Source organism: Pleurodeles waltl, chromosome 3_1 (assembly GCF_031143425.1).
Source record: "Pleurodeles waltl isolate 20211129_DDA chromosome 3_1, aPleWal1.hap1.20221129, whole genome shotgun sequence".
Lineage (NCBI taxonomy): Eukaryota > Metazoa > Chordata > Amphibia > Caudata > Salamandridae > Pleurodeles > Pleurodeles waltl.
The window spans coordinates 1,642,449,275-1,642,462,004 of record NC_090440.1 but is presented as its reverse complement, the minus strand read 5'-3'; the positions used below and the strand labels follow the sequence as shown (position 1 = coordinate 1,642,462,004).

Sequence of the window (12,730 nt, the reverse complement as noted above, 5' to 3'; positions counted from 1 at the left end):
AGAGCAATACAGAGAAAATAGCTTTTTTAAACAATGGCACTGCATTTTAGCTTTGTTCACTATACACTTCTCCGTCCACGAGCAAACATTAGCCTTTCCATACATTGATTTTATGTGAACAGTGAAGGCAGAATAATACACAATCGTAAAAACATACTTTTAGGCATACTTTCTACTGCTATATAAGACGGTGGGGGGTTTAACTGGAGCAAAGGAGCACTTTACTGAGAGCACTGTTTGACAGGAGCATCCGTGATGCTGTACACTGAGGCCCGAGGTGTATGGTGCCTGATTCAGTGATTGTCAGACAGCTATTCTGCTTCCGTGTTCCAGCCTTTACACTAATGACGTGATTTGTCTAAACTCACAAACTGCTAATGACAGGTACCAAACCCACGATTAGAACCCTGGTCAAGGTTTGAAAGGAAGCAAATTTACCAATAGGCTGCATAAATTACTTCCTCTGTTTAACACCTCATAAAAACATAATGCTAAGCCATCACAGTGTTTTTCTTGTCTACATAACCATTCTTCTTTTTTTCTACATAGGAAGTAGTGGTTTACAGAAAAACAATAAAATACAGAAGCTGAATTCTACTCCTACATCTGGTAGGATGCAAGCCCTCATAGTCAAAAGAACTATTTTACGGGTCAACGTCCAACTCCATAAAGATGAGCCATTTTGCAAGTAGGGACCTGGAAGAAGGAGCTACAACGGTATTAGGGAGATTAGTGATTATCTGTCAGAACTAGATGAATAAGTTACTTACCTTCGGTAACACCTTATCTGATAGAGACTCCATCTAGCTGCAGATTCTTTATCTTAGAATTGTCCCCAGGCATCAGGCTGCATCTGGAAAATCTTGAGCAGTACCCATATGCATCAGTAGGTGGCAACGAATGGCTCCGCGTTGGCACTGTAGGTGTTGTCCATGTCCGATGTGACAAGCACGGTGCCTATACAGGCTCTATAGACCTCAGTACGCTGACATCAGTTTCTTTTTGTGACTATTTCCATGCAGAAGCAATGAGCCACATCAGAAGGGTGATTAAACAGTGTGCAGAATCTAACGGCCTAAAAGGACCATTTTAGGCAAAGGTCCAGTTTGCAGAAAAGGGAGGATAGGGGGATCGGTAAGGAGTCTGGAGCTTGATACAATCTCTACCAGACAAGGCATTACTGAAGGTAAATAACTTGTTCACCTAAAAGAACTTCTAGTCGCAGATTCCTTACCATAGAATGGATACCAAAGAAATACCTCCCTGGAGGTGGGATTGTGAACTGGCTCAGATCAAAAAACCCTGGAGGAATGACGAGCAAAATGCCCGTCACAACGGACCTATCAAGGTAAACATATGCAAGGATGGCCACGTAGCAGTCTGACAGATGTCAAGGACAGGAACTTCATGAGGTAAGGGCAGTAGATGCAACTTTAGTTCTGGCGGAATGAGCCCACAAACCCTCAGTGAGTTACTTCTTGGCTAATCTACAGCAGAATTTGATGCACAGTACAATCCATCTGGAGATGGTCAGTTTCTGCTCTGCTTTCCCCTTCTTCATTTCAGTGAACCCTACAAAGAGCTGATTGTCTGCCCGGTATTCTTTGGTGCAATCAATATAGAAACACAACTTCCTTTCAGGGCCCATATGGCGGAGTGTCTCTTCCTACTTGGTGCGGTGAGGCGGAGCATCTAAGTGGCCAAAGTACTTTTATTTTAAATTGGCACTTTTTGTATGCGCAAGTCATTTTTTTCACTTTGTCTCTAAAGAGGTTTGTAACTGTTTGACATAGTCAATTGTGCATTTTTGAAACAAAAGTACTAATAAATATTTCACATTTCACTATAAGCGCAACAACCTACTGATTCTTCTGGACACCGGTCACGGAGGTGCTAAGACAATCAAATACCTGAAAAATAACAACCACAAATAACTGAGGCCACCTGAACTTCTGCAGAAGGGGTCGCTTGACATGAACTGAGCTGAATATACACATCAGTACGGCCTTCTCCATGCAGGGGAGTATCTTAATAGGGGTATTTGGGGTGTACCCCGCCCCCCCCCCCCAAAAAAGAAAAGGAAATGCATTCTTGGAGCTTCCTCGGAGCTAGCGCAGTGCCAGACTTCTGCCCACAGACCTACCGATTTATGTACTGTTGATCCAGCATAACACTCACTGTCCTCACTACACTTCTTACTGTCTGCTTCTGCTTACAATCACAGTCATCCCGAGGCTCCTGAAGTCTTCCCACTGCCCATAAACTATCGCTTTTTTATTGTTCACCCCTCAGGAGTTTCTCTGCAGCCTCTGGGCACCCCTTGGTCGCGCCCTCTACAGTGCTCTACCCGAGTGACTGCCCCTCTCTTCCTCCCAACTCTTCTAACCCAATTTACATGCGTTCCTCTGCCCCTCATTCTGTGCTTTCCTCACCTGCCTCACATGTGCCGTTTTCAGCGTTGCCCTTCACCCCTGCGTTGCTCCTTCCCAGACACTACTCCAGTCTTCCTTTACAGCTGCCCGTATCATCCCTGCAGCCCTCCACTGCTCTCACTCCAAGGTTCCTCTCGTTCACTCACTTCTTCGCTGCTCTGAGTGCCTTGTTGGTAAAATAAGAGCCCGTGCCCAAAGCGCTGCTCAGACATCCGTAATTGCTGCTATGAAATGTCAAAGTTCACAATCCAAGGGTTTGCAGTCCCGAATCCACCTCAGGTCTCCTGAATTCGCTGCCAAGCATCTCTTTCACGTAATCTCACTCTTAAAGGTGTCTACTTTCTGTCTTGGTGGCAGATTCTCTGTATTTCTTTTCCTGTCTTTTTGTTGTGTTTGTATTTCCCTCTAATGGCCTCGGGAAGTGTCTGACATGGAGAAATAAGTGTTGTTACCCAAAAATAAGTGCTGCCCCACCCCTCCACCGACAACCACCGGTTCAAATTAAGCCCTGTCAGCTCTCCGCCGTAACGAACACCTTCCATTCTTTCTCCGCCTCTTCAAAGCGCTCCTCCACAGGCTCTGCACCGCCCCTTCCCTGGCTGCTGTGTGGTGGCTTCAGCCCTCTTCTTTGCATTCCACCACCTCCCATCTATCTAACTGCCACCAACTTCCCCGTCGCCACCTACATAGGCATGATTTCAGCAGGTAGCAAATCATACAGATTGTCTACCAGCGTAGAGGTTTGAGCAGGCAAATTCAAGTCTAACCCCAAATGAACAAAGTACAGGCCTCTTACAAATCATTGGTTGAAACCATCACATCTGAAGCTCAGCTGGTGTTCGCAAGTTGAGAGAAGTCCCTGTTTTTAAGATTACTCCTTTCTTCCCTGTTAACTTGTTTTTGTGGGGAGGGAGCAGTTCTGTGACCTGGATGCAGGAAGATACCCTTGGAATGACCAACACTCCTATATCCGAGTAGGGATGAGTGCAAGAGGATTCTGCACAAGTTGGGTACGATAAAGTGAACTGCATTTGTGATGAACACTTGTCCTGCTTACTGTTGGACAGGCTGTTGCTCTTGGTGTGCTCATTGTCTGCTGCTCGTTGTAATTCGATAGCAGGAACTGCATATAATTTGAAGGGACCTGTTCCAGGAATAAATATGTCCCATTCAGTGTCATACAGGAGCAGCAATTATTTAACTTTGCACTGTGGACCCCTTTGCAGTTGTTACAATGATCAAGTTTTGATCAGCCTTCACCTGATGCATGGGTAGGAATGCAGAATGGCTAAACGTTAAAGAAAAAGCAAAGCATTATAAGCGCCTTTTTTACCTTCCTGCCTAATAGAGGCTTTTAATAACTTTTACAGCGCTTTTTAAATAACTTTTAACCATTCTGCACAGCAGCCACGCTGCTCCACAACATGGTTGAGACATTGGCAAAGACTTATTGGCTTTGCCAATGCCTGCTTGTGTTGAGGCTCTGTGCTCGTTGACTGGGCAGCACTCTCCCCATGGACAGTGTGCAAGCTGGACTCAACCGCTGGAGCAGAGGTGGAATCAGAAAGTGAGCTTGCCTGTCTTAGCTGAGATTGCTGCAGAACTGGGCTTGGTTAGTTGGTACAAGTATCCAGAGTCATCGAAATGAACTGTGGCTTGGTTGCCTTATCCATGTCTAGGGAGGGAGTCTTGCTTGATCGCTCTGTTCAAAGGGGACTGCGTCACTTCATCTACAAGAACATGACTTGATCCCAGGTGCATCTGGGATTTGGGAAGAGGATATAAGTTCGACTCAGAGAAAATGAATTCTTGGTTCTCAAAGGACATTTGGCTCCTTCTCTTTCTGCTGGTGCGAACCAAATGTTTTTGGCTGATACTATGTGTCTGGTAATAACTCTGGAAATACGTGCAAGCTGCTTCATACACATTACTCACAACACTTCGGGGTGGCAATGCATACCTCTACGTCAGAGGGGGCCGGACTGGAGAACAAAACTAACCTGAGCAAAAATGCTCAAACCAGACCCACCCCTTTGGTGCCTTTCTTTTCATCCATCTATTATTTCTCTCTCATTCTCGCCTCTTCTCTCTCTCTCATTGCTTTCTATCCCCTCTCCCCTGACCCCCCCCCCCCCCCCCCCCCCCGTCTTCCTCGCTTGAAGTACCCTTTGCTGCTATAATTAATTTTGGTGGTAAGTGACTAAGACACCAGGAGAGGCCCCGGACTTTCAAAATCGGCCTCCAAGGGGCCCAGCCCACCGGAGAAATGCCGAGTGGAAGAAGAGGCCTGGCAGCTCAGAAAATCGTGCGGGGTGCACAAAGCCTCCCTCTTAAACACGCGGCCGCTGCAATTAAATGTGCAAGCACGGACAACGGAGGCAGCGTAATCCTGAAGCCATCTCGGGCCTCTTCAATCCATCTACAGCCACTCCCTGCCCCTTCAGCTCACGCTTGCAGTTTTCTGATTTCTCCCGTTGTGAAACTTTTTCGTTTTTCTCTCCCTCCGTCTTTCCCATTTGTGTCTTTTGCTCGCAGTAAATGCTTGAGCCAGAAAAATAAATTCCGGCCCTCAAAATTAAGTGCCGGTGCTCCGCACTAGAAACAACGAGCACAAATTAAGTACTGTGTCTGCCCTGAAATCCTCACTACTTCCCGGCAGTACGGGCCCCTGGCAACGTGCCTGGTGGCCGAGACCGTATATTCACCTGATTCTGCATACTAATGATGACTTCCAAAAGGCTCCCAAGGGACTTGGTGAATTCCTGCTCTGCATACAAGTCAGGCAGGTTTGGAAACACCACGTAGGAACAGCAGCAAAACCGTCTTCCCCAATGAGAAATGCAGAGGCTATGCAGATCTATTGCTGTGAACAGCTGGAGCTCAGCATCATAAGCTACCTGAGCTGAAAAGAGAAGAGGTAGAGAAAAACAGCGGACCCAAGGGTATCACGTCAGGGCCATGTATTAGTTGTTTAATTAGAGAAAGACAGGCAGGTTGCAGTTCACAGCGTTCAGTGGAAAAAAACGACACTGGCAAGCTTGCCATGTGCGCATGAATGGTGCGTGCCACATGTGCACATGCATGCTCGGATTCAAAGATGCGAACACATGACAGGTGCCAGTCCAATATGAAAATATGTGTACACTGATATCAGATCAGCATATGCACAAAGCTGAAACAGGTTTCAAAAGCAGGAAAAACTGTCAGATAAAACCTATGTACATCAATGCATGTGAGGCATACATCATCAGAAAGCTCTGAGTGTGCATTAAAAACGTGTGCAGTTTGATTGGAAACAGCAAAATACAAATAATGCGAACTAAAGTCAAGGCATGAAGCGCGCAAATGTTACCACTCAAGAGTTAAGTCAACCATTTTTGTCATATAAATTGCATGCATATCAAAGCAGAATAGTTAATGCCGTTCCTAGTTATTCAATTAATGGACAAGTCTCAAACCGCATTCAAATAACTGATATGGCTTTTATCTCTGCGCACCCGTATGTACCTTGCCGTGAGCCGCACCGTTTAACAGCCGAATGTGAAATACCAATAGCCTTTTAAGATAATAATTCTTTCTAACCGACGCAGTAATTTGCATGGCTCAATACATAATACTATGATTAACACTAATGTCTGGTATTTTACTTCATAATCTAAATTAGCAAAACATCAGTTTGTAGTTCACTGATTCCTATACTTAAGATGCAATTCTCAGTGCGTATTTCATTATGCAGATGAGCGGTGGAAGATGTTTGACATTATTTCAATGGGTGAACAATACTTTCTATTCAAATTAATCAAGTGGGCAGCTAAGAAAGACAAAACCTACAAATAGAAAATCTGAGTTGGTCATCAAAATGTAAACTTGTAACATTTGTCTGTATGCCAGGAATTTTACTAGTGCAACCTTTTCACATCAAACCGCATGTCACTAATAATTCTTCACATGGATATGTTGCCCAAAAAGACAAATAATGAGGTACCATGTTAAACACAAAGGTGGTCATTACAACCCTGGCGGTCAGTGTTAAAGCGGCAGTAAAACCGCCAACAGGCCGGCGGTAAAAAAAATGGAATCACGACCATGGCAGAAACCGCCAACATCGACAGCCACTTTAACACTCCGACCGCCAAGGCAGTAGAAACAAACACCGCAGCGGTAACCGCCAACAGACAGGCGGAAGACAATGTACCGCCCACATTATTACAAGGCACAAAATCCGCCACCTTTTCCGGGGCGGATTCACCGCGAACAAAAACACAGTGGAAACAGGACTTGGAAGGGAAAACGCTCACCTCTGCACACCCCACGAGGAATCAGGACGCCATGGAACCCGAGCTCCAGATTCTTCCAGCCTTTCTCTTCCTGCTCCTCTACCAGGAACAACAAAGACGGCGGCGAAGACCACGGTGAGTACTGCACCTACGACACAGGGGAGGTGGGAGGGAAAAAAGAGTGACACACACACACGCAACACTCCCACCCCCACCCTCACCCACTACAACACACACACAAGTACATGTTGATACATTACATTAACAACCCCCAAACCACCCTGGAAGAATGCAAAGACAAAAGGAAATGAGTCGAACGATTGTAATATATTCAAATACATAAATCAAAAATATATACATATATAAAGATAATCACACAAATATATGCACCAAGAATACAAGTCCAAGGTATTCCACCATCATAGTCCGTGGACCACTGGGCCCAAAATGCATGGGCGAGGCCCACACTCAATACTCGAACAAGTCGGAGAGAACACTGCTGGGGCATCAGATAGAAATAAACAGGCACCTCAGAGGGAACGGAAGAGGGGGCACCTCAGCCGGATGAGTGCACGACGCCAGATCCACAAGGGGGCTCCATGCCCATTGATGTATCCTGGGGAGTGCAAAGCCACTGTCTCTCAAGTCTCTCCAGTGGATGGTTTGCCCACTTTTTTATCCTGGGGAGTGCAAAGCCACAGTCTCTCAAGTCTCTCCAGTGGGTGGTTTGCCCACTGCTTTATCCTGGGGAGTGCAAAGCCACAGTCTCTCAAGTGGATAACAGTCTCCACTGGTTCTGGAGGGGGCTTTGTGCCCAGAGTGCTTCATCCTCAAGGTGTCCTTGGCAGCGGTGCTTGTGGCGGCTGTGTCCTTGGCAGCGGTGCTTGTTGCGGCGGTGTCCTGTTCAGCGGTCCTGGTGGCTGCGGTGTCCTGTTCAGCGGTGCTGGTGGTGGCGGTGTCCTTGGCAGTGGTGCTTGTGGTGGCGGTGTCCTTGGCAGCAGTGCTTGTTACGAGGTGTCCTGTTCAGCGGTGCTGGTGGCGGCGGTGTCCTGTTCAGCAGTGCTGGTGGCAGCGATGTCCTGTTGAGCAGTGCTGGTGGCGGCGGTGTCCTTGGCTGCGGTCCTTGTGGCGGCGGTGTCCTTGGCAGCGGTTCTTGTTGCGGCGGTGTCCTGTTCAGCGGTGCTGGTGGCGGCGGTTTCCTGTTCAGCGGTGCTGGTGGCGGCGGTGTCCTTGGCAGCAGTGCTTGTGGCGGCGGTGTCCTTGGCAGCGGTGCTGGTGGCGGCGGTGTCCTTGGCAGCGGTGCTGATGGCGGTGGTGTCCTTGGCAGCGGTGCTTGTTGCAGTCTTGTCCACCGTGTAGGTTTTCCCAGACTTGCCTGTTTTACTGTGCCCCTTCCCCACCTTGGATGGTGGCGCAGTTGGCTCCACACTCCCAACTGTCCCCCTGGGAGCGGCTTTGGTGGAAGTTTTTTTTCCTCTCTCCCGCCAGGCACTGGCCAACTTTTTGTGCTTTTGAGGTGGGGGACTGTCCGTGCTCTGGCTCCTTGGCACACTGGCTGCCCTGCTGCCTGGCACACTCCAGAAGCCGGTTACTACTGGCACCACTGTTCCCACAGATGTTGTGGCTGAGGCGCTGGGTTGGGACCTGGAGAGGCGGGCCCTAGGAGACTGAGGGGGCGGGGGAGGTGAGGGGAGGAGGTCAGGGTTGGACAGGAAAAGTTTTTGGGACACACTGGGATGGGTAGATGGAGGGGGTTTGGGAGTGGAGGAAGAGGTAGTGGTTGTAGGAGGTGCACGTTTGGTGACTTTGGGTTAAGGTGCATGTGCTGGAGGCTGTCGTGAGGTGGATGGCTGTTGGGTGGGTGTGTGGCTGCGTTTGTGTACCTTGGGAGGTGGGCTCACAGACACACTGGGAGAGGACACAGGTGATGTGTGAATGGTAGTGGGGGTGGTGACTGCACGTGAGCGGAGTGTGGTGGTGGGTGTGCTGGTGATGGAGGTAGTGGCTGACGATGTAGTGCATGCAGGTGTGAGTGGAGACGAGACTGTGAGGGAGGAGGGAGACGAGGAGGAGGGGGACACAGTGGAGGCAGTGGCTGTTGGTATGTCTGCATGTGTATGATGCTTGCGTGAGTGCCTGTGGGATGTGTGTTGCTTATGTTTGCCTGAGCTTCCCTTGTGTGTTGACGTGTGTGCATGCTGGTCTGATGGTGTGCTTGGGATAGGCTGAGGTACAGGGGTTTGGGTCTGGGTGGAGGAAGTTGGAGGGGGGAGGCTAGAGACAGGGACAATGGCTGCCATCAATGCTGAGGCCAGAGTCTGAAAAGCTCGCTGATGGGCTGCCTGACCAGAATGAATGCCCTCCAGGTATGCATTGGTCTGTTGCAACTGCCTCTCTACACCCTGGATGGCATTCAAAATGGTAGACTGCCCAACAGTGAGGGATCTGAGGAGGTCAATGGCCTCCTCACTGAGGGCAGCAGGGGTGACAGGGGCAGGGACTGAGGTGCCTGGGGCGAAGGAGATGCCCACCCTCCTGGGTGAGCGGCCACGGGGCAAACGCTGAGGGGCTGCTGGGAGGGCGGTGCTGGTAGTGGAGGTGGCGGCTGTACTTGTCGATGAGGGGGCACAGAGGGGCCCGCCACCGCAAGGGAGCTCCCATCAGAGGAGGAGTCTGTGTCGCTGGTGTCTGTTCCTGTCCCCGCCATGGAGCCCCCCTCGCCCTCCGTTCCACTGGTGGCTTCTGACTCCGTTGTGTCGCCCTCCAGGGCCATGTGGGATGCAGCTCCCTCCTGCTCCGGTGCCACTGCTCCTCCGCCTGATGATGCTAATGCACACAAGCACAAAGTGACCACAAAAGGGGGGGGGGGGGAAACAGAAGAAAGACATGTTGAGTGCATGCAATACCGCTACCGTTGGCGGACACTACAGACACAGAAGCCCCCTGCACTACACCGTCCACTTGGAGTTCCCTAATCAATCACAGGGACATGGGTTACAAGGCTATGCCCGATTGCTGCACACATGGATGTCACAGGAGCCTGACTAGGTGTAGTTGTCTCTGTACACAGGTGGGGTGGGGTGCCACAGGGCCTGCCTTAAGAAGGGACCTTGCCTACTAAACTCATCCTGGCCTAGAGGAACCCACAGCCCACCTCCCCACCCAAACACCTACAATGCGCGCTGAATCAGCTGAATGAGAGTGTACGCACCCCATTGAGGCTGCTGTGATGCCCTCAAGCGCCCATGCAACTCCGGGTACGCCACCGCCAGGATCCGGAAAACATCAGGGGGATCATGGTGCGACGGGCACCCATCCCACGTTAGGAGGCCATCCCCAGCTGGGCGTCCGCCGTCTTCTTGCTCCAGCGGCGAATGTCCTCCCATCTTTTCCGGCAGTGGGTGCTCCGTCTGTGGTAGTCCCCCAGGGTCCGGACTTCCTTGGCGATGGCATGCCAAATATCCTTCTTCTGGTGGGCGCTGACCTACAGGAATAGTACAGGGGAAAAGGAGAAGATATAACCGTCTGCACCGTCACAGTCATTGGACCGCATCTCTACCCTTGCCATGACGCACATGCACTCACCGTCATTTCATGCACGCCTCATTCTCCCCCCCCCATCTGTCATCCACACCACTCCAAGCAGCCATTGCCCATGCAGCATGCTCACAGTGTACTCACCTGTTTGTCTGGAGGACAGTAGAGTAGCGTGTACTGGGGGAGAACCCCATCCACTAGTTTCTCCAACTCCTCCGTGCTGAAGGCAGGGGCCCTTTCCCCAGACACACGAGCCATTGTCTCTTCCAGACTGAGGTCACAGCAGCACTGGCAGTGTAGGTCCTCTCCTGTCGAAGATCAGGTATCAAGTGAGTGAACAGAGAGAAAATGGTGGTGACGTCCGTGGCGGTGCGTACCGTCACCGCCGGCGTACATCGTCATTGGCTCCTCGGACCCATAGGGTCCAATGTTAACCAATGCAGCATTTGCGCCGCGGTCTTCGACCGCCTACCGGACCTGTCGACAATGGAGGAGCAACGTGTAATCATCACCTACAGACTTGATTGTACCACAATCCTGGAATTGTGTGCCCAGTTGGCGCCAGACCTGATGTCAGCTATCCGCCATTCCACAGGAATCCCCCCTCAAGTGCAGGTGCTATCAGTACTCCATTTCCTAGCAAGTGGGTCTATTCAAACAACAGTGGCCATAGCATCATGGATGTCCCAGCCTATGTTTTCCAACGTGTTGTCCAGAGTGTTGTCCAGAGTGTTGTCTGCCCTGCTGAAACACACGCAGAGCTACATCGTTTTCCCTCAGGTGGAGGATTTGGCAACAGTGAAAGGTGACTTCTATGCCCTGGGACATATCCCCAACATCATATGTGCCATTGATGGGACACATGTGGCCTTGGTCCCCCCGCAGGAGTGAACTGGTGTACAGAAACCGGAAGAGTTACCATTCAATGAATGTGCAGATGGTATGTTTGGCAGACCAGTACATCTCCCATGTGAATGCCAAATTTCCTGGTTCAGTACATGACGCTTACATTCTAAGGAATAGCAGCATCCTTTATGTGATGGGGCAACTCCAGAGGCACCGTGTGTGGCTATTAGGTGAGGACATGGACCCAATACAGTGTGACTAGGTGCCTGGGGATGTCCCTAAGAGTTAGTGTGTGTCTAACAGTTGTCCCTCGCCATTTGCAGGTGACTCTGGTTACCCCAACCTGTCATAGCTACTGACCCCAGTGAGGAATCCCAGGACAAGGGCAGAGGAACGCTACAACGAGGCACATGGGGGAACTAGGAGGATTATAGAGAAGACCTTCGGCCTCCTGAAGGCCAGGTGCCTCCATATGACAGGTGGTTCCCTATTCTACTCACCAAAGAAGGTGTGCCAGATCATCGTGGCCTGCTGTATGCTTCACAACTTGGCTTTGCGACGACAGGTGCCTTTTCTGCAGGAGGATGGTCCAGATGGAGGTGTTGTGGCAGCTGTGGAGCCTGTGGACAGTGAAGATGAGGAAGCAGAAGAAGAGGACATAGACAACAGGAACACGGTGATCCAGCAATACTTCCAGTGAGACACAGGTAAGAAGACAACACTACCTGCTACATCTGATTTAATTCTTCTACCTATCATCTGTCTGTCACTTTCACCCAGTGTATGGACCCTGAATTGTCACTTTGCCTTTCCATTTCACAGATGTGGGTCCCACTGTGTGAACTCTGCTATGTCACCTCATCGACTAGAGCTGTGTGACATAGGTATGTTGATAATAGAATGGACATTGCTATTTTCCTCAGTTATTGCAAATACACAATTGTGAAAGCACAGAATGACTCCAGATTGTTTTGTGATTCAAGGGTGTTTATTTAAGTGCAAAACAGTGGAGGGGGTTGTAAAATGATCAGGGGTGATGGTGGAGGAATGTCCATGGCAGAGTCCAGTCTATTAGTCTCACAGGTGCATTGTCCAAAGGGCAAAGGGAGTGGAGCTGGGGCAGTTTAAGTATGGACAGGGTGACAAAGTGGGACAGAAGGATGACAATCAGGGTGGTCTCATTTCTTGGCGGGGGTCTTGGTATTATTCTCTGTCTTTGTCCTGGATCTCAGGGACCGTTTGCGGGGTGGTTCTCCATCTGCAGGGGGTGGGGTGCTGGTGTTGTGGTCCTGTGGCAGTGCCTTCTGTCCACTAGCGCCGGCGGAGGTGGTGGGCAGTTCATCGTCCAGCCTAGTGTCAGGGGCCCCTTGTTGTGCCACAGTGTCCCTCCTGGTGTTGACGAGTTCCTTCAGCACCCCTACAGTGGTGCCCAGGGTGGAATTGATGGATTTGAACCCCAAATACAGTTCCTCCTGCAGCCGCTGGGTCTCCTGAAACTTGGCAAGTACCGTTGCCATCGTCTCCTGCTAATGGTGGTAGGCTCCCATGATGTTGGAGAGGGCCTCTTGGAGAGTAGGTTCCCTGGGCCTGTCCTCCCCGTCGCACAGCAGCCCTCTGTATTATTTTGTTACTATTAGT

At 50.1% G+C, this 12,730-nt stretch overlaps 1 protein-coding gene across 1 annotated transcript in view; it reads right to left on the bottom strand.

Annotated features, from left to right (window-relative positions):
• The window catches only part of METAP1D (methionyl aminopeptidase type 1D, mitochondrial), a 768,794-nt gene that overhangs the window by 454,621 nt on the left and 301,443 nt on the right, over positions 1–12,730 (bottom strand). The window lies entirely within an intron of this gene.